Below are 27,761 nucleotides of genomic sequence, written 5' to 3'. Positions count from 1 at the left end.
GTTGCTCCCAGTATGATCATCCCCACAAAACCCTCAACTCTGTCCAAAGCCCTCTTCTCAAAGCCAGATGGTACCCCTTTTCCCTGTCTTTGTCGTTTCCCAATTCCTTCTCATCTACTACTACTTCTTCCGGCTGCAGCTGCGGGGGCCGCCTTGTATCTGCTATGGCAATGGGCGGTGGTGGTACTAGTAGTAGTACTAAAAAAGAGCAGCAGCAGCAGAAGAAAGCGGAAGCAGAGGAGGAGGAGGAAGTGGAGGAGGAGTTGCCCTGGATAAAGGAGAAGGCATTGGACTTGGTCGAGTTCACGGCTCTGTTACCCAAGCCCTGCCCGGGCCTAGAGTTGGGCAGAGCTCCTTGCCATGGGTTTTGGCTGTTCCCTTGGCTTATTTGGGGATCACCTTTGTCTTTGCTTTCGTTAGAACAGTTTGGAAGTTCAATTCCACCAGAGGAAAACGTCGTCAATTGGTTAGTATTTCTACCTGCATTGCAGCTTTTTTTTTGTTCAGTTCTTTTTAGTTTTAAAAATGTATGCTTGATGCCTTTATCCTGGAATTGTATGTTAATTATTTAAATTCCATGTTTCTTCGAGCATTTATATGTATGTGGTTCGAGAAAAGGAAGTATAGTATTTATGACGTATAGGATTGAGTAATGCAGTTGTGCAGCCTTTTAGGAGACTAATAGCCTCATTGCGCCTTAGATAGGGGATGATTGTTGCACAAAAAGTAGTTGAGCAAGCACGTGATCAAGAATTTAAAATGGTAAAAAAGCAATGAACTTGTTGATTTCCTTATGGCACGAGACATTTGTCTATCTATTTGTCTAGGTTTGGAATCTGGAGCATGGAATACTTGTGTAGGTAAATGAAGAGTCATGATTCGGGAATCGACATGATTATAGCCATGCCACATGTGAGGCTCATTATATTAGCACAATTAAGTTGTGGCTGTTGTGATCTCTATGAGATTGTGGAATTCTTGCATATGCCGGTGCCAGTTCATTAACATCTCACAGGAGTTTGAGGATGAAAGTACATCTCCTGCTTAACTCATTGTAGCATGAAAACATGTACTCAGTTATTGTACAAGATAGGTTATTCTAACATTAGCAGACTAACTGTGTCCTCAACTTCACAACCATAAAAGATTATCTTGTCTTTCTCAGTGTTCCTCATCAGTCATCTCATGATTTCCGACAGCTGGAACAATCATTTAGGTGGTTTCTGATTGATATACTTGCACGTCTTCATAAAGTGGTATCATGCTTGATTACTTTTGTAAATTTATGACTATCCCTTCCTTTTGCACTACAATGCATTTTGATGCGATTGGGTTTATCTGAAGAGCGTAACCTAATGTAAGGGTTATCCCTCCTCTATGTGGTTTAATTTGACCACCCTTGGGGGGTTGAATTAGTGTTTTCTCATATAGTTAACCTCCTTAAAATTAAATTTTCAGGTAAATAAAAATGCTGCACTATGCAAGTCAATAAATGAGCAATTTGATAAGGGAAAAAATCAAGTCGAGCAATAAGCTTTGAAGGGTCTGATGCAGAAGGCAAGTTTCTCTCAGTTGCATATGTTCCAAGAGACTCTTATATCTCTGATTTACATGTAATGCTTGGAAAGTAAGAAGCCTCTTGAATACTAGTATTAGCTGCCATCTAATAACTGTTTACATGTATGTTTAGTATCTACGGTTGTATCATTTACAAAAGTTTCATGTTACATGCCCAGTGATTTGTGTTTAAGCCTTTCTTTAAAGATAATGCCTATGGAATTCTCAATGTCTCACTCATTCCCTAGTCCTCTCCACTTTCTTCTCTTGCTCTATTGTGCCTGTTCCATTCTCCTTTTTGAGCATCTTCTCTTCCCTACTGGCTTCTCTCTTCCTTTTGCCCAGATTGGATTCATTCCTTTCACCGTGTTTCTCTGAGTTCTTCCAATTATTTGGGTTATATTAGCATGTGTTGCTACTTCTATTTCTTTTATTTAATTAAACCTTCAAATTTGGACCAGCACATGCAGCGGACCATCAACACCACTGGCACATCTTAGTTGGCTACTTTCTTTTAGCCGCACCCACCGCAAAAAAACCCAAAACCCAAATCTCACCCCCGAAAGCATGAAAAGGAAAAACAACCAATTTTTCCTAATTCAGATGGATAAGAGCCCCCTCTAATACTTTCTTTTGGAGAAGTGCACTAATGATCCTTCAGTTTTACCATTACAAGGACGTCCCACTAGTTTTTCTGAATTACATTGTTTTTCCTCATCATTCTTATAGACACACACACACACACACACCAAGATGTTGTAATAACTTATGAAAGTCTGAAAAGAATTTAAACCCTAAACTCCAATGCAGAGGTGCACTCATGGGTATTGATTAGTTAAAACACTTTTTCTACATTGTGCTTGACCTCTACCTCTATAAGTATCATCCTGTTCCTAAGTTCTGGCCGTGCTTTGTTATTTTCACTCTTCTTGCACTTGTAACCTTAAATTTTGCATTTGATGAGATGGATTATCTTACTAAAAAATGATCTACAATATGTGCTTTTTTTTTTTACTGGTTATTCAGTTTCTTTCCTTTTTCTTTTTTTTTTCCTGCATACTTGTCAGGGAGTTATATTTCTTTGACAGCATAAATAATGTTTTCACAGACAGGTTTTGACATGGAGGAAATTCTGTGAAAATATATTCGTTATGTGTTGAATGTGATGCCATTCAACCCAGATTTGGTAGCAAATTTGATTCAACTGAGGAAAGCATTAGGATTGGATGATGCTCAAGTAGCTGGAATTCTCAATGAGATCTCAAGACAGATCGTAAAAGAGAAAGGTAAGAAACTAGTATTGTTGTAGTTGCACTTCTATTCTTTCCTATCCTCTTGTAATCTTTGAAATGAACTTAGGACTGGAGAAGAATGTCTTGAATTATAAGATCTCTTCATTTTAGATAACTAAATTCAAACTGCTAATGGCAAAGTTTAACTATCTGTAACATGTAAAATCAATAGAATTTTTAGCAACCACACATGAATTGCATAGTGGGCTTTTTTGAATATGATAGAAATCGCATTACTTTTGCTTCCTCTGCAGATCCATGTGATCTCTCACAAAGTTTTGTTTTTTGGTAAAGGATCTCAATCAGTGGAAAGTGAAAGGAGGAAAGAGAGCTGATTAACAATTTCATTTTGTCCAATTAATGGTGTCATCTATGCGGTTTCCACAGTCTCTAGGACCCTTATTGTTTCTTCCAGTAATCATTTTGTGCACACTGGCTGAAGAAGCAGCCAACAGTTTGGATCAGCAAGCAATTTTGCCTTACAAATTGATGTAGTTAGCCATAAAGAACAGTAGAGGAAGACGTTGCAGGGCTTCAAGTCTTTGTGAAGCATAAAGTTGGAATGTAAAATAAGAAAGTTTGACAAAATTGATGCAACAGAGCTTGTATTAAGCAATAATATGTGCTTTGTCTGCTAAGGAAAAAGGCCTACTGCACAGCTCTATCTCTCGCACCTGATGCATTTTAAAGCATAAGAAGAAATATTAAGTCATAAGCATGTTCTTTTATGAAAAAGTCTTGTGGTTCAGATGTCTGTGTGCAATTGTGCTGGATAATCATTGCATTTACTGACATAGCTCATCGTTTCTATTTCTGATGGCAAATGAGCCAAAAATGAGCGTTCTTTGATCTGCTTTTTCTACTTTCTCTTACTTATGATCTGCGTAGAAATTAACTCTAAAAGGCAGATATGCTTACTGCTGGATGGATGTTAATAGATGTTATCTGCATTCATGCTCATGCAGCATCCTAGACTAGGTGTAGCTAGGACCCTGCTCTTTTGCTATTTCTTGTTTCATTTTTTACCCCAAACTTTCCCTACCTCATATATGTACGTGTATTTTTGGCCAAACTTGTGGAGTTTCTGGGTTTTCCTATAACTTTGGAGCATTGACGAATATGGCATCATGTGATGAAGTTTGACCCACAAAGAATAAGCCTAATAACATGAAAATATGCAATTATGCTTTCAATATAAGTTCACTATTTTTTTTCCCACTTTTCCTTTTGTTTTCACTCTTATTTCTCTTTTAGTGCGCTATTTGCTTGTGGCACGAGGATTTATTTGAAGAACGCAAATTTTAGGCACCAATCTGAACAGGCTCATGCGTACTGTGAGCCAAAACACTAGTATAAACGATAAGTCTTACCAATAAGATTATCAATCAATTAATTACCTAAGTTACAATCAATTATAATTATCAAGTCATATCTTACATCTCTTTAGTAAATACGAGTAATGAAGCATATGCTTTGCACATGAACATGATGCTTTTAGATTTTTTTCCTTTAAAATTTTTAAAATCAATTATTTTGAAGGAATAAATGTAATTGAGACAAAAAAAAAAGTAATATTTAATATTCATATTAATTTTATATTTTTTCTGAACTTAGTTTGCCCTAATCAATACAAATGCAAAACTAATAAATCATTCTTTGTTCCACGAGCACTTTTATTTTGTAACAGTATTTTGTTTTTTGGTTAAATTTAGATGACCTAAATGTTCTTTTCTATTCCATTTGAGTTTAAATTTTTTATTTTTTGAATAATTTATTGCTCCCCTTTAATCATTCTATGAATTGTTTATTAGTTTTAGTGAGATTTTCTAATTATTATTATTTTTTGCTAACAATGGATTGTAAAATGATCTATAATACTATTGTAATTATAAGAGTATCTAAATATATTGAAATTCCATTGTTCGAATTTGAATAGCTTAACTTTCAAGAAAATTGTTTTGATTTGATGAAACTTATCTGTATTTCTCACTGATAACATGCTTTATGATTATAGAGTTTATGTGATTAAAATTTATAAGACATTAAGATTATTTACTATGTAATAGTCAAATTGAACTTGGATATATTTTTATTCACCTTTGAAGTACTCCTTGAAATTGATATTTTATGAAAAAAAATATTTTTTGGCTTAATTCACCATAACTCAAAGGGATGTTTCACCTTTGTAATTATTATTATAATTGGAATTGATGAATATAATATTCATTAATTGTAGTTTAATACAGTTAGTTGTTACAAGAATATGATTGATAAAGTTCATTAAATTTAATCTTTATTGCAATTTAAATAAATAAATTCCCAACATAAAACTCTTTGCCTACCTTGGTACTCTATTTCCTATTATATTTTGTATTAAAGTTTTTTTACTCAATACTAATATACGCAAATTAAAAAGGTGCTCTTAAGACTTAATTTTACTTGTATCCAAAAAATAAATAGACTCATGGTGCTTTTTAAGAGACTCATAGTACCAATGGAAAAGTCTGAAGTAACGATAGTTATGGTAACGAAACTATTTTTACCTGGTATAACAGGTAAAAATACTTTTAGCGACCATTTGATTACCTGTTGTACTGGTCATCTAAATGAAATAGTTCCTAAAATTTTGGTTAGTAAGTTTTGCATAAAAAATAGTAAGTGAACTCGATATATTAGTAACTTTTATGTCTCAAAAAGTAAACTTGAATAAATATGGAACTAACTTTATTTTTTTGAAGTAAAATACTACTATATATCTGAAACTTAGTTTTTGGAGAGTAAGTTTAGTTCAATTAATAGTAAGTTTTTATAGATAAATAATAAATATTGTTGATAGAATAGTAAATTTGGTTAATCATCAAAACTTAATAGTTTGTGGCATAAATTTACTATTTTACTTAAAGAAACTTACAATTGTACGTATTATTTATAAATGTTATGTGTTTGAAGCATTTTAAATATTCCATGAAACCTTTTTTTTTTTGCATATGACCTTATGAAATATGTAAGAATAATTTGTCATATTTTAAATTTTTAATTATGGGAAAATAAACAACTAAGTTCCCAAAATATTTCACTTTTATTGTTTAAAAAATCTAAACTTGTTGGTTAAATTTAAAATAATTCTATTGTCAAAAATAGTTTTTCTCAAATTAACTTTCATGATTAGATGTGAGATACAAATATGCTAAAATTTCCCTCATACATATGTAATGGATATTTCAGACTTATAGTAAAAAAAAAAAAATCTTGTTGTTAAAATAACATATATCATAGTGTACTAATTATTTTAGGACCATTTTATAGGTGAACTAAATTTAATTTAAATTATACAATAGATTATACATGCATGTGATTTTCATTTATAATTATTGGATCCTATTCTTATGAACAATCTCCCAAGGAAAAAAATCCAGATCATACTGATTTTCTTATATGAATTGTTATACTCATTTTGTCATTTTTATTATTATATTATTTCTCATTTTGTTTAGGCTTTTACTCTTATTATTTCTTGTGTCTCAGATGTAAATTTATTAAAACTTTATCATCTTATTATATTCATAGGTGTTAAATTATAAAAATTTTGATATATAAACAAGTAATATTCTATATATAACTAGGAAGATTTGTTGTTATTGTTATTCGAACTTTCAAACTTTTCAAAAATGGAAAATGATTAAAAGCTTATAATACGACAAAATTTTATTACATATTTCACAAGATTTTGTGAAAAGTCAAACTATTTTTCATAGTATTTTAAAATATATAAATAAATTTTTTAAATTATACCTATAATCATGTATTATACAAGTATATTATGAGTACTTACTAACTAAGGTACCAAGAATTAATCATTAATAAAACATCTTATCATTATTTCAAATAAATTTCCTAATACTATTTTGAAATATGTTTTAAAATAAAATAGTACATGTGTCCCATAAATCAGTAAGTTTTGATTATTAATCAATTTACCATGTTATTAGTAAGAGTTACTATTTATGTATACAAACTTACTATTACTTGAATTAAACTTACTCTCTAAAAAGTAAGTTTGGGATATAAAGTAGTAATTTATTTATTTAAAAAGTAAGTTTAATATTTATTCCAACTTACCTTTTGAAGTATAAAAGTTACTAATTTATTACGGTTAACTTATTATTTTAGATAGAAAACTTACTTTCTTATTTTTAAGTGTTATCCTATTTAGGTGGATAGACCTATCAAATAATCAAATGATCGCTAAAAGCAAATAAAAAATGAATCAAAAATGGTCATCCAAGTGTTATCCTATTTATGTCTTAAAAAGTAAATTGAAATAAAAATGAAAGTTACTTTTTAAAAAAAAATAAATTACTACTCTATATTCGAAACTTACTTTTTGGAGAGTAAGTTTAGTTCAAGTAATAGTAAGTTTTCACGGATTAATAGTAAATCCTGTTGATAAAACAGTAAATTTGGTTAATCATCAAGACTTACCAGTTTGTGGCATAAATTTACTATTTTACTTAAAGAAACTTATATGAAACAAGTATTAGGAAGTTTATTTCAATTAATGCTAAGATTTTTTTATTAATGATTGAAACTTAATATTATAGTTAGTAATTGTTGGTAACGTAAATGTATAATATATGATTGCATGTATCATTCATCAATGTTATGTGTTTTAAGCATTTTAATAAATGTATGTATCATTTACAAAGGTTATGTGTTCTAATAAATTTATTTTCTAGGTCACAAGTATAAAAGTTAAATTTGTACTAATGTGGCGTAATCTTTGAAAACTATAGTAAATTTACCCACATATTAAGTTTCGTGAGATTCAAATATATTTTGTATCATTTACAATATGGATTTATATGCACATTTTTCTTTATCAAACTTACTTTTAATTGGCAAATAGTATGTAAATTATTATAAAATGTCATTTTATAATAATCATAATTTGTATAGGTGAATGGTATATAAACTGCTAAAATTGTCAATTTATAAATGATCAAATCTTACTACTTTATGGCATATATTAGTTTGGTCAACTAAAAAATTATCGTAATTAAGTACACGTTGGTTGTTGATTTGAAATTTGCACCCCTGTCACTATTTCGTTATTTCTACCACAAGTTTTTCTAATCAAAGTAAAACAAAGTCAAATATCTTTTCCTTTTGTATGTAGTATTTATATTTAGTAAAAAATTAAAAACCATGATTACATTTCATAATTTCTAATGAAATTAGTAACATTTTCTAAATAAATTGGAATAATTTGTAAAATATGTTATTTTTTTACCAATATAATTAGGGATGGCAATCGGGTCCAAATTGGAGTGGCGGGTCGGGTTTAGACCCAGGTATAAGAGAAAACTGGCTGATCCGAACTTGACACGCCAACCTGAAATGGGTCAGGATATCTGACCTGAATCAGAAAATTCCGGGTTGTCGGGTTGGCGGGACGACCCCAATGACCCAAAACTTAATTTTAATTTATTAATTTACCACTATAAATTCTAATTCACACAAGACTAATTACATAATCAAGTAATAAAAATTTAAATAAATAATCCCAAACCAAATCTTTGGGTTAAATTAAAAACACCGTAAAAGCGTTTTATTCCAAACCAAATATAAAATAAATAAAAGCAATATAAAAGTAAAAAATAATATAATACATTATTTGTCCAAATATAATAATTTCAACCTCGAATAAGTTAAATAAATTCATTTAGGATTAAGTGATTAATGCCTTTGCAAAAAAAAGAATAACTTAGTTTAGTTAGGTAAAATAATTTTTAATTCATAAACAGGTGATCGAGTAGTATTGGATCACCCACGGTTTGACCCGAATTCGACCCATTTTCTTTTCGAGTTCGTCAAATTCTACTCGATTCTGACCCGAACCCGCGAAACCTCAATCCGAATCAATTAATTTCGTGTTAGATTCATATCGTGTTTTCAGGTCGTATCGGAAATTACCACCCCTAAATCTAATCAAAAGAAATTTGCACTACTAAAAAGCAAGTGGAAGAAAAGATGATGGCATAAGTATAAATGTGAGCAACTATATACATATCACAACATAAGTTTAGGTTTGATTTGTTCAAAACATAGGTAATTTATTCGTTAGTAGATATGAAATGCATATTAATTTTCTACAAATGCAAAATATAATTTCATATATACTAACCATTAACAGAATATGTAGTTTGAACAGGATCAATTGAACGCATATTTCGTTTGTTTAGCTATCATTTATTTTGTTACTTGGGTTGAATATTTACATTTGAATAGAGTATTGATATTGGAACTTCAATTATTCTTAATGAACTTCAATTAAGTGTCAATGACAACAATTGCTAAAGTATAGTTTTCTTAAATTTTTTTGAAAAATGACAAAAAAAATTACATTTTTTTGTGAAAATATCAAATTGTTAATTCAATTCAAATAAATTTTATAATAACAAATATTATTCCTCAAAATGGTTGCTTAATCCGTATCTATGCCCGTACTAGTGTCGAATGGATACCTAAAATAGGAAATTGCAACAAAAAATAATTTTTACAGGAAAGGTGCAAATAAGTAGAACTTTTGCTAACTTTAACCCAAAATAAAAAAAAAGGATAGGCTTTTTTGTAGTTTTGAATTCAAAAGTGTTGTGGTTGTGCTAGAATTCTTTATTAAATTTTGAAACAGTTAAGAATTCAAGAGATAAGTACCAAGGTGACTTTTATTAGCCATTAATTTTAGTTAGAGTAGGAAAGGTCGATGCCCTAGTAACGCTTGGATTTCTTTATGCCCTAGTAACGCTTGGTTTTCTGATGTTGAAAGTACATCAGACGAAAGTCTCTTCCTCCACCGCCACCACTAGTACTTATTTGGGGTGACAATTTGTGAATTATGGATGAGCGACAAATAAATGATGTAAGTAAATTATGGTGTGAGATTTTATGCTTGTAAGATCTTTTGTATATTTTATTCCCTCTCATAGGCATGTTCTATTATAGGTATTTTTTTATATTCACCATATTTACTGAATATTTATTCCTATGTTGCTAAAAGTTATTTTCATTCTCTTTCTTTTGGAAGCAAGGTGAAGAAAACAAACTCCTTTAAAGATAGATTTTTTTTTTGTAATAGAACGCTGAGGTTAGAAGTGTAGCATAATTGATGTCGTTCATGGTAATGCACCCCATAATTGCAATAGGAGGTTAATATTGATTGGCTTAGGATATAATATGGTAACGCACCCCATAAAGAGTTTAATAATTGTTGTCGTATCCGCATGTTTCCTTAATTTGCTGATAATATTCTTGTGATTACTTTTCCTTGAGTGACCATTCAATTGTAGTATGGAATCTTTTGACAATGGTAATATGATAATATTAATTTATGGATGAAACGTAAACAGAAAGGCAGAAAGACTTGCACTACTTATAATAAATATATAATCACTTGACTTCTCGTGGCCAAGTACCCATAGTTATAGTACTACATGATTAAGTAGATTTTGTTTCTGGGTTTTATCGACAATCTTATTTCTTGTACTGTCTATTGATTAATATGGAACTATGTTGATAATTATTATTGTTTTTTATGTAGGCTAAAGTTGTACGAATTAAGTGGAATTCACTATCCCCTACAAAGAAATCAATATACAAAGAGCGTCATCGAAAAACTAAAGCTGACTACATTGCAAACAATAGAGATGACAATGCCAAGGTAATGTAATGATATGAATTATAAAATTACTTATTGTTCTAGAAATTTGTAATACAATCTACTAAACTAGGTTATTAATCTTTCTTTGAAATATGTGGCATTGGTGATGGAATTTAAAGATATCACTTATTGCTATGTTTCCATAATATCTGATGTTAGAGATTAATCATAGTTGTGCTGCGTATTTCAGTTAACTATTCCAACCAGAACATCACTCCGAGGCGTACATGACATCATACAAAATCTAGTTCCGGAACAAAGAACCTTAATCACGGGAATTGGCATGGGAAGCTTACTTGAAATTAGGTGCAAGAACATTCATAATGCTTTATGTGAATGGTTAATAAATAGATTTGATTATAAAAATTGTACACTGAATGTTCATGAAAAGGTCATTCCAATAACTACAAAAGATGTTGAGATAGTCTTAGGTCTAAGTTGTACTGGGCTTGACGTGAGTACAAATCGATGCATAGCAGATGATGTTAAAAAATTGTCAATTGACCTTGGTTTTCAAGAGTCTGGTTTAACGCTTAGCAATTTGAAGGCAAGGTTGCTGTCAAGTAATGGTAGCTGTGATGACAATTTTAAAAGATGTTTTATTTTGTACATGTTGGGAGCTATCCTATGTCCAACTACCGGACTAAGTGTTAAGCGCGGTTTTCTTCGAGTTGTGCAAGATGTTTCCAATCTTAGCAATATCAATTGGAGTAAAATGATTCTTCAAGAGTTGATCACATCTGTGAAGAAGAAGCGTGAAAAGAATCAGCTTGGGTTGCGTGGCTGTATTTATTTTCTTATGGTGAGCATTTTTTAATTTTTCTCATGTCTTGTAGTATTACTAAATGTTCTTAATGTTATTATGCATTTTTTCACTTGTGAAGCTCTTTTATTTGGATCGTGTCACTCCGCAAGGATTGGTATTTGAACCCTTTGCAAACAAGTCACGTCCTCGAGTTAAATTTTGGAGTGATGAAGAAGTAAAACTGAAGGTTTATTCACTTACTTCGTACTACGGAATTTATGGCCTAGATAAGGTACAAATTAAGTGTATATATACTTAAATTCTTGATTTACTTATGTTTGATTATGTAGTTTGCATGCTAAAATTAATTATAAATTGATGAATTTATAGTTCACCATATCCTTATATTTTTTTGTTTGTTCATTCTTGTTTTATGTTTTCATGCCTATATTAGCATTTTCTAGTAATGATAATTTCTTATATGAATATGTTGGTAGTGATAATTTGCTTTAATTTAACATGTATAGATTCAAGTTATGGTCGATGACAGCGACGCATCTATTCCCTCTCCAATGGCTTACATAGCAGATATTATGCCCATTTTGGATAAACATTATTCTAAAAAATTTGACAAGGTTGATGACAGATTGGAGAAGATTAACGACAAACTTGACAATCTTGCAACGGCGGTCTATGAGTTGTCTACTATGATTGCGATGCAAAATGATTTGCATGTGCAATCTGGTCAATTTAAGAAGGAGACATCATTGCATAATAAGGATGAGTTGCAAAATATAGAATATTGCAATGAAAGGCAGACTTGTGGTAGTCACTCTAGCATTAAAAATAAAGGCGGTCCTGTGGATGAAGAAATTGATCCGAAAATCCATCGCTCACCTGTTGCACGTAAAGAAGAATCACTTGACACACTATTTGGTCCTAATCATTATAAAGTGCCACCTTTAGGGTCCCCTCCAGATAAATATGGTGTGTTAAAAGACTTTCGAAAAGGAGTGATGCGCATGGTTAGGAAAAATCACAACACCCTTGTTGACTCGCAGATTGTGAAGAGCAATAAAAACGTCCGACTTGATGACTTGTTTGATCATTTGAGGGATTATTCTGATGGCGATAAAAAGGAACTAGTTGATATGGGAGACTCTTCCACTGCGTGTGAAGAACAGGAAGTAAGAGCATATTCAAGTTTTGCCTCTCTTATGGAACTATGTGATGATATAGGTATCAAACATAATGCCAATGATATGGAGAACACAGATTCAAGTCTTAGCAATAACACAACTAAGAAAAGGAAACTCAATAAACAGTCAGAGTTCAAAAATTATTTGCCGATTGAAGACAAGGTATGCAATATGGTTGTTTCATTTCAAATGATACATTTAACATATTACATCTTTATGATACATATTTGAAATAATTTTTACATTTCATATGGTTTATTAAACAGCTTGCAGGGCAAGAAAGAATGTTTGCCGAAAAGTATATATTGCAGCAGTTTTCCAATGATAAAGCGCGAATCCTGGACTACATATTTAATGAAAAATATAATCAGCAGTAATATATTTAAGCAACACAATATTGGATTTTTCATAACAACTATTTTAGCATTAGCATTGTTATTAATTGTAGACTCAATTAACAATTATTTGCAGCGAACCAATTGTGCATATTGGACAAGAGTTTGCCTCAAGAAGTGATCTGGCATGCTTGAAACCGAGAACCTGGCTTACTGAAAGTGTGAGTTTTCTAATGCTTAAAACCCTGATTTTTGAAGGTAGATATACCATCCAACATGTGATGATTGTACGGGGTAAAGGTGAATTGTAATATATTTGCAGCCAATCAATCTTGTTGCAAACATGCTTCGGATAGACTTTGAGGAGAACCATAAAGATCAAACATATAACACATGGTACATGCCAACTTTCTTTACGGTAGGTTGACATATCATTAACGGGTTATGTTTGTCATTAATTCATATTTTTTTGATAATTTTGTAAATTTTGGTAAAATTGTGCAGTGCAAATTACAAAATGCTGAATCTGACCTTACAACTATTTCAATATATTTTGATGCTGATAGATATGGAGGAGACATTGAGATGTGTGAGAAGGTTCATTAAATAATGTTTACAATTTATGCATATTTTTTGGGTTTTAAACTAATTTTTATTAAGTAATTACATGTTCTTGTAGATATTTGTCCCAATAAATGAAGAAAACCAACATTGGTATTGCACACTAGTTGACTTTGTTGAAAAGAAAGTGTACATACTGGATTCGTTGCCTAATTCAACAAAGCAACGAGGTGTTGTGGTTAGAAAGCTAGTAAGTATCATTTAAAGTTGTGTAGCAAATAATGATATGGACATTTTGTGTTACAATCGCGATTTTATTTTTGGATAATAGGTGCAAGATCTTGATACTGTACTACAGCACAAATTTGGGGATAAGTACAAGTTTCAGGCATCGTTATTTGAAGTTGATGAATCTGCTAACATTCCTAAACAGCCGAATGGGTAACTTTCATTAATTATGCTGTTGTGCAGTGCATTGGAATCTCTTCCCTCATTTATTGTGATGATTGATTTACATGCAGCTATGATTGTGGTGTATACGTTATTAATTTCATGAAGTCATCTGAAGTAGAACAAATGAGTTCACTCATGGTACAGTTTTGTAATTTAATATGAGTTTTTTGTGGTGAATAATTTTGAATGTCATTGGTACCGTTATCTTTACTTGCATGGTTAACTCACTAATTCTATTATGGTGTCATGATTTTTCAGTTTCAATCCGAGACTGAACGTTTTAACATTGCAATGGAATTGGTCCTACACCGTAAGAATGCATGGGGATTTCTTCTACAAGATCATTTACAGAGAAGATGAACAATAAAAATATTTGTAGTTGGGAAAAAATTCTAATTTATCTTGGCTATTTCTAGCTGAATACCAAGTATTTTATAAGGCAGAAGAACGTGCTTTATATTTGCTATTCTCCTAGCTCAATAAATGTGCTTTATATTTGAAGAGAGAAGCGGTATTCTCCTGAGTGCATATAACAAACACTAATTTGCTGCGAGACTTATGGGATATACTTGTGATAAAAGGAAAAGTGATCCATCCATTGTCATCCTTTTGGCGGGATTCACTACAAGAAATTTGGTCATCAGTGACAACTGATTATTATTACAGAAAATGTAAAAGTCGTCACTAACGTGTTTTACTGACAACATTTTAGTTGTCACAAAGTCGTCAGTGAATCTCTGTCGGTAAAGGTACACAGTCACAACATTAAATGTCGTCGGTAAATGTTATTCATTAGTGACAATATTTTTTGTCAATAATAAATACATATATAGTGACGACATTTCACCTTATCAATGATGCTCGTAGTAGTGTCGTCAGTAAAATCCTTTTCATAGTTGCCGTTGGTATTGATTGGTGACTCACAACTCTTTAGAGTCGTCACTAAAAATGGCTCTTTACTGACAACATTTATCATCACTATATACCTTTTTGTTATACACCCTATTTAGTGACAACTTTTTGTTGTTAGTGGAGAAATTTGATTAGTAACAATATATTGTCACTATGAAACCTGATACAAACGATTGTCCTAAAAGCAACCAATCCAACAATACATCAAAGTAGAACCATATAAGGCCTGCTAATTAATATCTAAAAGCATCCATTATACTAAAAAGGAATCCAACAATTCATCAAATCAACAGAACCATAAAAGGCCTGCTAATTAATAGCTAAAAGCATCCATTATGCTACAAAGGACCAAAATATAATGTTTAAGTTCAATGTCATCCTACAAATACTACAATAGAAGTGGTACTGTGTAACCCAAATTGTTCATGCAAAGTCAATCAAGTTTACAAAAAGCATCCGAGCCTCAAAAGTCATAAAAACTTCCAAAATACTTCACGAGCCAAAAAAGAAGCTTTATCTTCATCCTTCTTGAGTCCACTTAGTAGCTGTGAATTTGGCACAAAATCTGACATAGTAGCATTTGTCTGCATAAAGTAGTATAACAATAGTAAGTAACAAGCATTTTGAAAAGGAAAAAAATCTTAGATTTACTTATCACAAACTCAAATAATGAGTAGGAAATTATTAAGGAAAAGAATAAAGAAGGTGAAGAATTATTAAGGAAATTATTAGACAACCAAGTAGAAAAGCTTCCCAAGCATGTCAAAGCAGCTACACAAGAATCATATAATATCATGCCAGATCAACAACACGAGCATCACAGGGTAGGGAGGTCCAGAATTAACTGAATTTCTTACAAAAAGTAGAATTAATTGAATAAGTATTATGATCCTGAATCCCTGATGCCAAAACATAAATTAAACTAATGCAATAACAAAACTTTTAACAGCTAGACTTACAAAATATCCAAGAAAATCTTTTTGTTGAAGCTCCAAATAGGGTACATTCGATATTTGTTAGACACACAGGCACACTGAGAGAGGGAGGGGGCAACAGAGAGAGATAACAGAATATGCATGCAGCAAACCAAAATCCTTTACCCAGTCATAATTCTTTGAAAGGAATTCAGCTACAGTTTATTTGTGCCTTGTCAAGAGTTCCTGCAATGTGACGAACTTGTCAAACCTGATGCTTGATAAATCCCAGATGAAATTACAAATGATTGCTATCACTAGTCAAAGAGTGCACAGTTATCACAAGACAACAGCAGAATGGTGGATTGCCAATTGTGGAAAAAGAGTAAACAGCATAAAAATTAAGCAAATGCTATAGAAACTACTCTCCAATTGCAATCCCAGACATAAAACTTGGTCAACATTTCTTTTCCAACATAATTTTATAGAAAAGACTAGCAAAGCACATAGCTTGTAGCACCTTTCTACTTGAAGCATTAGTAGGTACATGAAGCTCAACCAGCAACATAAATATTTACAAATCACTTGAACAAATAAGAACAACAAACTATGGAAGGAAGGGAAACTAGCCTAAGCACAGCTTATATACATTTGCTTTACACATTTACAGGAAAAAGGACTTTCTGTAGTAAAACAGCTCTTGCACTTTTAGTCAGAAGCACCTTACCTTGAAAGTTGCAGCAGCATCAGCAGCAATATCGAAATTTGGAAGTTGAATATAATCAAAAAATTTCTTCATATGCTCCGATTCCAAGACATACCTGTGAATGATGGCAAGTTTTAGAATATGGAAGTTAAATAGGTAAAACAGCTCATAAAGAAGATTACTGTCAAATAATCAGAGCCAAAAACAGGAGGCAAACGTATGATGTTATTTCCCTTTCCAATACTTAAGCCCAAAAATCAAATAAGCAAAATTACAACCAAAACAAAGATTAACTTTCTGCACCGTGCAACAGTCTGATGGCGTATACATTCTCTAAGCATAGCACCATAGTGTAAAGCCATATCTGTATTCTCCAACTTATACCACCACCAACCTTGGCCGATTTGTTAGATAACTGTTCTAGTTCATCTACATGAGCTGTCATTTCTTCCATTTTCAGCATGATGCTAGAAGCTATCAAGTCAAAGATGCTATCATGTCAGTCAAAGAGGCTATCAAGTCAATGTTTGTGTTGATGTATGTTTTCTGAGATTTTTACTTAAATTCTTTGCAATACAAATGAAAATATTACAACTTTGGACTCCTACGCAATCTATACTCAAGTTGATCATACCCAAAGATTGGCCCCCAAAGATTAATTCTTAATTCTTAGTCATTCAAATCTTTTGATGCGAACTCCAATAGCTCCCAAATAAAACAGCCTAGTAACTCAGTTTTCATCGCTAAAGAATCAAATACTCATAGCTATCATTACTTTTTTATGCAAAAGTCGACATTTTTAGGTAAAGACCCCGGTTACTAGGTAACGAAAACCAGCAGACTATAGCTCAATGTAATAAACTAAACATAAAAGCACAAGCAATAATACAAAGGGTAAAAAATAAAAAAGTCGTTTATGGTTAAGCAAACATATAGAAAAGCCCCTTGTGATATCAAAACATACAATCCGACATCTCGTGATTTGAATTAAATTGAAAGATGATGAAAATCGTTAAAACTAACGTATTTGAGGCACATGCGCTTGCTTTGCAACTAATAGTACCTTAAAGCAATTTTTTATAATTAATTTTCATTTGATATACCTATTTTACCCCTTATAGAGAAGCCCCTAGTGGTTAACTTAACCTACAAAAAAGCCCTCTATAGCTTCGAAACATATACGTTGGATTTAATTCGAAACTTTCAAGAAATATATTGGAAAGAGAGTAAATATTCTTGATAGAAATCAACCGCGGGTCTTATGTACACTACTTTTGGGATATGGTAAAAGTTTTAAATTTGGGTTTTTACTATTATAATATTATCTTAGAGTCTTTTTTAAGAACTTAAAGTAAGAATTTTGAGAGTCTACTTTTTTTTTGTATAAAGTGAAGGAAAATTTGACAAAATAGTTACTTATATCTTTCTCAAACTTTCGAGTCAGCAAGCAAAACTAGACCCTACGATACTAGTATAAGATTTGTAAGTGTTCATGAAAAGCGAAAGTAAAAATTGTCAAGGTCGACAAAGCCATCAAAAGAGGATGATTGTGAATTTTTTTGTAATTATGGTGCTATCCCACATACAGATATTAATCAATCTAGAACAACTATTTTATGTATGACAGGGATAAATGTTATATATTTTGAAACCACAATGGACTTTTCTGTAATTTGGCTTAACCATAGGGGATTTTTCTGCATTTTATCCTTATATGTATCTGGATATTTTTGTCATTTTATCTATCCACATTAGTTTTGACAATTTCTATCACCTCTCCAATTTGGTTCAAACTATGACATGCTGAATTGTATGTTTCAAAACTACAATGAGCTTTTTCGTATATTCGCTTAACCACAGGTGGCTCTTTTGTTTTTTACCCTAATACAAAAGCATACTTCATATCTCAATAATAAGGGGAACTAAGATTGATAATTAGGCCAAATTCACAATAAAAATGCTAGAAAATTATTTACAATGCCTAGAAAAGTTAGCCAAAATTGAAAAGATCTCATAATACCAAATATTCACCAAAGAAATGCTGTATAGTAACACCATTTAACGCTTAACACATACACAAATACAAACCTAACAGTAATAAAACTTGAAATATAAGCCATTGCCTTTCAGGAAATCGACAAAAATTTTAAACAATTTAATCATAAATTTCACTTAACCTTTCTACCCCTCTCCTACACTTAAGATAACATTGTCCTCAATGTTAGGGATAAAATAAAGAATTAATAACATGAAAAGAACTGAAAGTGAAATTCTCCTGACAACAAATGGAGTGCCAAAGACCAAATGCAGTGAAATATGAAACATTTCACCAAACATCTTATATGCATTCACAAATTAATCACATTTAACTTAAACGTCTAGTCTCAAGTCCTTTCCTAGATGTTTCATATGGCTATTAAGCATATTTTACCCGTAGACAATCAAAACTACAACCATTTCCTAGATGTTTCAACGGACATTTTCAGCCCCAAAATTGCAATAAAATCTTCAAATTCTCAGCCTTGATTTCGCACGAAAATCTTGACAAAAAAACAAATGCAATATAAATAAATTACAGCAATGTAGTCAAACGATTTCAGCAATGTTTTCTGTGACCTGTATTGGGTTGTTTCACAGACATACTGGATTCTCTAAGTACTATAACTCACTATAACTCAGGATGCTTACAGAATTAATACAATAAGACATTATTTTCACTTTTGATGTTTATATTCGTATATTAAGCATGCTTACCATCCACAAGTAAGCAAAATCTGATTTGTTGTTTCCCAAGCACTTGAGTGATGGATGGATTTGTAGATGACTGTGCTTTGAAACAATGTTTCAAGTATCTGAAGGCTGGTCATTTTAAGTCACTGAACTACTTTTTTTTTTATAAACTTGAATATTCACTAATAAATGCGGTAACTTATCAAGGTTTTTGTAACTTATTAGAGGCTTTTTGGTCTGCATTCTGTCCAATTCAAAATGTAAATCAACTTTGGAAAATTATAACCTTGCCTACCCTCTTTAATTTGCTAGGTCTTTGTTCACTCAGTAAAAACTGCACAAAGCTAGTTAAGTTTCCCGCTAATAAACATGCACAAATATTTCAAATACCTCTGTCATGCCCAATCTACACGTCATTCTCTTCTTACTAGATTGTCCATCCCAAATCTGGAATTTATGCTTTACTCATTAACTGTCATTAATTTTACTTTGAGATACATTTTCTGATAACTGTTTTCTCTTCGTTTTGTCTCATCTATGAGATGCCTTTTGTTTTCTTTGTTCAGGGAAAGAAACAAGAACTAAGACTAGAGTCCCTTGCAGCTCTGGAGAAGGCATTGAGGAATGTTTTGACTGTTTTAGGACTGATGCCAACTAGTTACTCAGAGGTACATACCATTAATCTTCTGTTGTTTTCTTCTTTTTATGGTTACTTTTTCAGATATTGAATGTGTTACTTCTATGTCAATTTAGCATTGACGTTGTGCATATCTCTACGCTATTGAAGATCTATTTACTAACTACTTTCAGTAAACATGGTTTCTTCTGGACTGCCTGTCTTTTCAAACTGCTTAGATGCTTACCTCATTTTTAACCTTTCCTGTTCCCAATAATTTCACAGTACCGTACAATATTGTGGGCAGAATACCAACTGACTGCATAGACAATGCCTACTATGGACAACTTCATATTACTCAACTGGGAAGAGTCTCCCACAAAATGGAAAAACTCTGGACTGTGAATTGGGATGGCAGCAGTCTGTTCTTAAAGCAAACAAAGAAACATGCATGAAGGAACCTTACCAACCATGTTGCAAAGGGAAAATGATCAAATAAATTCTCCGTCAAGAGAAACAGCAAATTTTGCATAGAGTTCAGCAATGTTAAAAAATGGCCAATGCTCAAAAGTTAAAAGCATGATTATGTGTATTCTGTTTTTCTAAGCAACAGTAGTCCATAAATTGACCAGAAATCCGAGAACGATGATAATGCAATTAAATAAACAAAATCTCATCTTATCAATCACGTCTTAAAAGAATAACTTATTTTGCAGGATGACAAAAAGGCTTCATAAATATGAAAGAATCTATAGTGATCTATCCATGACATACCAAGAACGATCCCTTGAGCACCTCTGTAGTATGAGCTTGTCAAGGTCCTGAACCTCTCTTGTCCAGCTGCAAAAGGTGTCATGAGCCCCATCAGATCACGGAGAACAAAATATGCAGTAATAGGACAGTGGAAATAAATAGCCAGAGGGGCGTACTATCATCAGAAAGTAGTAGCTTGGATTATTTATGAAAAAGGAGGCTAAGCTTATTTTAAGTCATGAATCAAGGATCCCAACAATAAATTTCCATTAGCAGCACTAGGAAAAAGAGGAATACAAACCCAAATTGGGTCTGATCATGGTGAAGTAGGACTGATTGTCAGTTTCTAATCTTAAGGAGGAAGAAGTTGCATGATCAGCTGCGATGGCAAGACAAAACCTTCTGACAGATAAGAAGATTTACATATAATAACAACTTCTGGGGAAAATGTTAATTAGGATGGCACGGCATGTTGAGAACAGTAGAGAAAGTACAAACATTTGACTTGTACTAGGTAAAGCGCAAAATGTCCTGCTGTATTTTGTGAAATTACAGCTAGTTCTATGTCCAAAGAGATTTACCACTTGAGCCTATGATAGGAAAAAAAAACAACTAAAAGTAAAGGTGTATCATCATATTTGCACAAAAGAACTTCATAAAGAGAATTCGGAAAGCTGCCATAAACAGTTAGCAAAACTATAAATGATAGGATCTGCTTACCGGTATCCCAAATTGTAAGCTTCAACTTCTTCCCACCAACAGTGAGCGGCTTGATCTTAAAATCCACACCTGGAATGAGGCACAAAATCGTGGGTTAGCAGATGCAGATTAAGCTGGCTCACAAATTCAACTCTATATTGGAGGGAGAATCCTTGTTGTCTGATAGGATACATAAAAAAAAAGGGGCTGGTGTATCGACCAGTCATGTAATTGTAGCCAAACGAACTACAGATTCTAAGGATTTCACCAAGAGGAGGAAAGTTCAAACTAAAACAATCACTCTCTGGCATACAGTCTACATAGAAAAATCTATACTAACATGTGGTGAAAACTTGCTGCCGAGAAATCTCCATATTGATCCAATTAATGTGCGCCCCCTGGCTCTTAAAAACCGATTTGACAACCAAAATTTTGCTAATTAGACAGTGACTAATGATTTGCAATAAGTGCAATGGATGATTGGAGACGACAAATTAGTTCACTCAAAATCATAGAGCAGAACAGGAGACGCTACTTGTAACAGTAAAATTGAAATCTGGCATCAAAATCATTGTGCTTTAAAGGTGAGATCACTCAGTATAACGCTACACAATAATTATCATAAAAATGTTCAAGAATTAGCAGGATTTGGAGCCACAATATACACATGTTCAAGAAACCAAAAGGAACTTAATGAAAGGCTGCAAGAATGGGGAGCACAGGGTTTCAAAGTCTGTGGTTCAACTTGCGATAAGGCTTCAAGACCATAAAGAGAGGAACTAATAAAGAACGTCTCTTCCACCTTCGACGGCAAGCTGAACTTACTGGTAAGAGGATGTGGATTGACTACTTGGATCCTCTGAAAACTTTGCAGTGCAAAATTTGTTACTGTTTGTCTATATGGATACACATAACATGTTTATTTCTTTTATTTTATATCATTTTCCTAATTTATCGTGTTTCTGGTAAATACAAGTAACATCTGTTCTCTGGTATAATCTCATCATTTGACTCTCATCCAGGGACACTTTGTGCGTGAACTTCTGAATGGTACCTATCTAAGGCAGGACTAAAACCAAATTTAATCCAATTTTGGTTTTGTTTCTTTTGCTTTTTTTTTTTTCTCACTTGGGTTATTCAGCTCTTTACATGATGACAGATCATTCAGTGCCTAGAACGCTGCATTTGTGCTGACAACCTATTACTTTCCTGAAATTTGTGCTTTCTAGAGTCTCTGTAATTTGGTTGGAAGTGCCCATTTACTATTTTCAGAAAAGAACTTACTTTTAAACCTCTGTAAAGCTCTAAGCAAGATGCCTCTGTAGAGAATCTACCGACGGTTGAGTCAAAAGATTTTGCGATCATAGTCTAGCTAGATTTAAAAAAAAAAAAATTGATCAGTACCATTTACTGATCCTAGAAATTACTGAGTTGTCACGAATTTTTTTTTGAACCCAAGAAATTAATTTTCTTTCTTAAGCAATTATAATCTACATGCAAGAGTTTGATGTTTATATACATCATATATATGTATATATATTCGAACAATTCATGGGCTGTCATGTTACATCAATTTAGTTACGTGCAAGTCCAAGAAACTTCATCACGACAAGTGTTAAAGGATGCTTATACATATATATATAGGTAAGGTCTTTTCATAGTTAGTTTTCTCTGCTTTCTTGCCATGTTTTCGTGCTAAAATCTGCAGTAAAATTACAAAAATGATCCTCAAAGCTGAATGGGGGTATGAAGGTTGTAGGTGACGCTTGGAAATTAACTAGAAACAATACATGCTGTCTAATTAAGGCCTTAAAACAAAAAAAAACTTGGACTTCTTGATTCTTTTGCAAACGGACATTTGATAGCTAGCCCAAATTTCTCTTTGACATTTCACCAAACATCTTATATGCATTCCCAAATTAATCACATTCCAGAATTAACTGCTTTTGCCATAAATGCCGACACCCTACTATGTTTCACATACAGGGTCTAAGTCATTTCCCATACATTTTTCAAGTTGACAATCAAATCAAATGAAAGATAAACAAATTAAAGCAATATAATGAAGTGATTTTCAAGCAACATGATAGTCTAACCTTTCGGCTGATATTTTTTATCCGCTCTCTTGCTTGATACCACCACCCAGCCTTAATAAAATTCTCAACCTTTTTGTTGGGTCTGCATATGCCCGATCGATCAAGAAGTAGAGATGGAAAGTGTGAACTGAAAAATTTTGCAAGGAAAAAATTTCTATTCCATCGTGTCCTGAGGTGCGAAACCGTCTGGAGAGGCAACCAACTTTGGTGGGGCAAAACCGTTTTAGAAATCGGTGGTGTTTTACTAAAATATGAAAATTTTTTACTTTTAGTATTAGTAAGTTTAATTTAAACTAAAGTAAATTTTGTCAAATAATAAGTAAATTAAATTACTCAAAGTGTAAATTTGTATTTCTGAGTAAAACTTATCTTTTAGACATATACTTACTATTTTTAATTAAAAACTTACTAAAGTTAATATTAATTATTTTAATATAATATTTAAAAAGTCGCTAAAAAATTCGATTTGTCACTAAAGGTAATAGAAACCTGTAATAGCAGGTTTTCCTAACATCGTTACCATAACTATAGTCACTATAGCACTTTGGAGTTTCTTGATCTGTGACAACATTTGAAAAGATTTGATCTAGTTATCACTATATAGTTTAATGAACACACAATTTAATAACTAAAATTATTTATCTACAAATCAGTAAAAACAATAAAGCTTGGCAACTAACAAGGAAAGGCAGTCACTGCATTAGAAAAAACCAATATAGCATATTAGGTACTTGAATATCATATTTAAGTTTTATATCACCCTACAAATATTTTGATAAGTAGTAGATGTTCCAAGTTCCATATCTAAGTACGCAGCTTTACGAAAGAAATCTGAGTCAAAAAACAAAAAAATATTGCCGAACCACTGCATCAACAAAAGACAGCTTTATCCAATTTCCTTCAGTCAAAGCTTTATCTCTAATGTTCTTTAGTCCTGTGATAACTACTGATCTCCTAAAAAGTTCGAATGAACTATCTGCAATAAAATAGTACAATAAGTAGGAGACAATCAAAACTTTAAAAGAACAAATAACTTTGGTTAGTTTACCTACCAGAAAACTAGAGTCTAAAATAAACCTTAGTAAAGACAAAAGCAAGTAGTGGCAGAAAACTCCGAACAACCATAATGCCAGAAAAATTCTCATTGGCTTCAGAAACTCACTAATAACAAAAGCCGGACACACATGCTCCAAGTAAAAGCATTTCCAAGATGAGAATGAATTATCAAGTAAGAGCAATCAAATGTCAAGACTAAACATTTATGTATGAGCAGCTGCAACCGTATCCATATGAGCAGCTGCAACCGTATCCAAGTATAGGTGGAGTAATGTAGATCACTAGACCAAACTATACATGAAAAATCAACTCATGTTCAGTGCAAGCTATGTCACACCAATGGTCAACGAGTAAGTGCAAAGATAGAATTAGCAAACCCAAGAAAATAAAAAATACATACATACAAACCAGGCTTACCTATGTTTTTACCCCTAATGTATATCAGAAGTGACGAAGTCAGGATTTAAAGGTGTGTATATAAATATAAATATACATATATATATATACATATATATAAACTCTCATAATATAAACTAAAATTATAAAAAATTAGGAGGAGTCAACTTTGTTTTATACATATATTTACACACTATGAATTAAAATTTTCTAAACTTAGCGGGGTCATGGCTCCCCTCAACCTCCTTTGGCTCTGTCATTGTAGATCAGGTTACAACTTATAGCATCTGACAGAATAAAGGTCAACTGAACTCTCTTTTCGCTTCCCCAAAAACAAAAAAAAAAAGGAGAAACTTTTTTGGCTTTTTTGTTTTTCATCTTGAGAGGAAAATAGTACTTGTGGTGTTGTTTCAGTATGAACATTTAACTAAGCAGAATTAAGTTTGATTTTTAAGCAGCTTGCACCTGTCAGGACTGAAAAAGAATAAGAGGTCAATCATGGGACTGTGTGCTGGCATTCTAGCAGCTTCTTGCAAAAACAGTTGAAGTAAAAACAATTATCATTCTATTCATCAATCATGCAATAAATTAGAATTGAGTGACTAAGATTTCTATGGAACTATGTTAGTTGCTCTTCAAATGCAAGTCCTTTGAAGAATAAACATTTAGTTGAGTGGCTTCCTAATGAGTTTTTGTGTAGAAAGTCTATGTTATGATGACTTGTGTGATTACCCCATTGCCTACCACCTGAAAGCACAAGTTGTTAGAGATCATGGTCACCTTTATGTACAGGTAAACTAACACGCTCCACATTTTCTCAATTCTTAGATCCTGAGATGAATTAAACTCCAAAATGGTGACATTTGCTAAGTAGTTTAATTATATACTAGTTTAATGACTTGTTGAAGCCAAAATCAGTAACAAAAAGTGTTTAAGCCCAAGTTACTATAGTAAATTGTGTGTTATCTGGAATATTCCAAAAATTACCCGATGGGGACGTTGGATAAAGGCTTGAGGTTTCACAGTATTACCATGTCAAAGCTGCATCCTCATTTATCGCTATTCGCTATGGATCCAAATCAGTTCACTCAGTTCTCTTCATACTAACCAGGCAATCTAGGATTCCAGACTTAAGGTTGTCATCCTCTCTAATGAGTTGTGCTACCACATCACCTAAAATTAGCTGTTAAGAGGACTAACTCAGCTCCTCTCTCTTGCACCTGGTGCTTTGTAAAGCTTAACAAGAAATTTTAAGTCATAAGCATGTTCCTTTATGACAAAGTCTTGTGGTTCAGATGTCTGTGTGCAAATGTGCTGGACAATCATTGCACTTACTGATATAGCTCATTGTAACTATTTTTGGTGGCAAAGGAGCCAAAAAAGAGCTGTTATTTGATCTTCTTTTTCTGCCTTCTCTTACTTATGAAGTTATGACCGGCACAGAAATTAACTCCAAAAAGCAAATATGCTTACTGCTGGATGGATGTTAAGAGATGTTATCTGCCTTCATGCTCATGCAGCATTGCTATTGACTGACAATGGTTGATTGCATTTTCAGGTCCTGCTGTGATGGATTGTCAGGATATTCGGAGAAGGGTTTCAAGAGAAAACTTGAAGTACAAGCTCTGTTTGGGAAGGTTTTTTAATCTTTCTAAGGTAATTTTGATAGCTTTTTGCTGAAATGCTCCAATGTGCACCTTGCATAACTAGTTTTTTATTGTGTTATTCTGGAATCACGGTTTTTGCATAGTATACTTATTCACTAACTCGCAAACCATTTTGTAGTTCCTCCCACTCTCCCCCCCCCCCCCCCTCCTATGGTAACTTTCTACCAGATTTCTTCTTATGGTAAGAAGTGGGGTGTGGTGGTGGCAAGAGGTGAGGGGTGGTAGTGGAGGAAGAAAGGAGGGTGATATTTTATTTTTATTTATATATTTATTTATAGATAATAGGTAAGTTGTACTTGGGTTGTTTTTGGATTAATCTTACTGTAGACTTGTATTTGAAATTCAAGGTTTTCCCAAAACTGGGAATCCGTACAGAGCCTTAAGTATAAACAAATATATTGTAACATTTGGTTTATTCAGAAACCTGCTCTAGTTTCACAACGTAGGATGACAATTTGGTCTTCACATGAGTTTAACTCCATATACTTGGCGTGCTAGTGATTAAATTAAACTTCAGAGAAGTCCATGTCATTCTCGGTGGCTGTGAGTGAACTATGATGTACTAATTTTATGTACATCGGTCTTGCTCAAGGTCTATCCTAGTTACCAATGTCATCCTTCTTGTCTTGAAGTTCACATGGATCTCTTTTCTGTTTGGCATCTTGTTTGAAAAGTCCTCCAATCTAATACTTTAGTTTCATCGATGGTATCTAAGCTTGTCTAGAAGGAGAGAGATTTTCCTGTTGAATTGTAATCTTAATCTTGGATAGGACTTGTTCTAAACCCAGTTTTTGTATCGCCGATATGCATTTCGGTACATTTTAATGCATTATTTAACTTTTTGTACCTATCTACCAGCTGCCTGAGTTCAAGGGATAGCTCGATAACTGTCAAAGAAATATTTGGAGTTGCTGAGTAAGAATCTCCGGTGGAACCTCTTAGTCATTTTAATTTAAAACTTTCTACTCAATTGACAATTTCTTGCTTTTCAATTCTCTCAGTGAGGATGCAGAAAATATCAGGTTACACACAGTTTCAGAAGCTGGGGATCTGGATTCACTGGAGAAAATGATTGATTGGTCAGAATCTGAAAATTCTCCAGATGAATCATCCAATGCTTCGTGATTCTCACCAAATATGCAAAATTTTGGCAAAATTGTGGTGGGATATAATGCAAATGCAGTAGGATCAAGGAGTGCTCGGATACTATAATGTCTTGAGTACAGTCATAGTTGGACACGTTCGAGCTTACTATTTACCTAGTTTGACAGCTGCAATTAAGTTTTCTAGATTATTCTGTTTGATCACATATTTCTTTGCTATTTGAGCAATCTTGGTGAAATACTTTTATGGGCTA

General features: G+C 32.7%; 1 long non-coding RNA gene and 1 pseudogene across 1 annotated transcript; one reads left to right on the top strand and one right to left on the bottom strand.

Annotated features, from left to right (window-relative positions):
• Positions 1-27,761, top strand: LOC113696714 (uncharacterized; annotated as a pseudogene).
• LOC113695261 (uncharacterized) lies at positions 15,049-23,522 on the bottom strand. Its single transcript, XR_003449549.2, has 6 exons — positions 23,286-23,522; positions 21,211-21,279; positions 20,512-20,577; positions 16,413-16,506; positions 15,872-15,931; positions 15,049-15,355 (listed from the first exon to the last, which is right to left on the bottom strand). It is a non-coding gene; the product is annotated as an uncharacterized lncRNA (long non-coding RNA).

The sequence above is a fragment of the Coffea arabica genome, chromosome 6e, assembly GCF_036785885.1.
Source record: "Coffea arabica cultivar ET-39 chromosome 6e, Coffea Arabica ET-39 HiFi, whole genome shotgun sequence".
Classification (NCBI taxonomy): Eukaryota; Viridiplantae; Streptophyta; class Magnoliopsida; order Gentianales; family Rubiaceae; genus Coffea; species Coffea arabica.
This window is presented reverse-complemented; position numbering and strand designations above follow the sequence as displayed.